Genomic DNA, 1,416 nt, shown 5'->3' on the forward strand with positions numbered 1-1,416 from the left:
TACAAATTTGGATAGTGTCTTCATGTAGTCGTATTTTATCATCTCTAAAATTGAGATTATATTATGTGAAAATATATTTCTAGAGATAAAAATAATATTAAACGAAATTGATGTTACAAATGTGAGCGTCATCAATATGATGAAATTGGAATTTCATATAAAGAGGGGTCAAAGCATGAAATAACAAAATTTTCCTTTCAAGAATAAGAAATATACTAAGATTCAAATGGAACAATAAATATACATTTCAATCTAATTGCCTATTAAAATGGAACTCAATGTTAAATTGAATCCCGAAAATTATTTAAGGTTGATCGTGTTATGAATTCTAAAAAAATCATCTTTTCATTTTATTGTGAAACTTATTCTCGACAAATTTTGTGGTTGCAAAAGCCAAATACTTTAGTTGAGTCTCCCATTATCTCAGAATATAGATATATTATTCTTCTTGCAAAATCAAAGAGCTTGTTAAAAATTATCTTCCATTTTATTGCAATCTCCCTCTTAAAGTTAAAATCTATTTTCATTTTAGCCTTTAACAAGGTTTTCTGCCTTCAACAAGATTTTCTATCCAAACTCTAGTTTCAATCTACTGATCATAGGATTTCGATAGACTGAGATCTTCAGACTAGCATAGTGAACAAAAACTTCATTCTTCAACCAAAATAATACCCATACCAATTACAAATGCTCATAACCCAAAATTACAACATATATTTGTCGTGGATAGCCGACACTAAAAAACCCTAACACCTAGCTATTCTCATGTGCAGAATTTGGGTTCAACTCACCTTAATTTATACATAGTTCTCTTTTTAAAAAATTAGAAAAATTATTAATGTTTATCAAATTTTCAAAAAGAACCATATTTTGAGATTTTCCAAAACATAATAGAAGAATTAAAAAAAGGTAACAAAACACCTATTAGCAAGACCTATTCTAATATTGTATTTTGAGACTCGGAATTACTTTTCCAATAAATGCTAACAAATAGACGTTAATTATTTGAATTATACTTGACTTAACTACTCAAAAGAAGTGTGTTGCTTATTACTAGTTCCTTATATAAAAGCACTAAGCTGTATTACCTTTGCCATATTTTATTTATCCAATTATGTCATAGAGACATAGACACAGAATTTTTCACCAAATAGATCACCCAGATCTCATTTGGACCCATTATAACACAAAGAAAAGGCAATGTAAAAAATCTGACTAAAACTCAATGTCTATAAACTTATTGTTATTTTTATGCTCCATATCTCAAAGATTTATTCCTTTAAAAAGCAAGTGGGAGAGGAAAAATGAAGCAAAAGGGTCACAGTCTCATGGAAGTGACATGAGGAAATCTTCACAAATTTTGTTATACATTGATTCCTTTTTTTTGGTTTGAATATGAGAATTATCGAAACTCCA

The sequence above is a fragment of the Quercus robur genome, chromosome 3 (assembly GCF_932294415.1).
Source record: "Quercus robur chromosome 3, dhQueRobu3.1, whole genome shotgun sequence".
NCBI lineage: Eukaryota > Viridiplantae > Streptophyta > Magnoliopsida > Fagales > Fagaceae > Quercus > Quercus robur.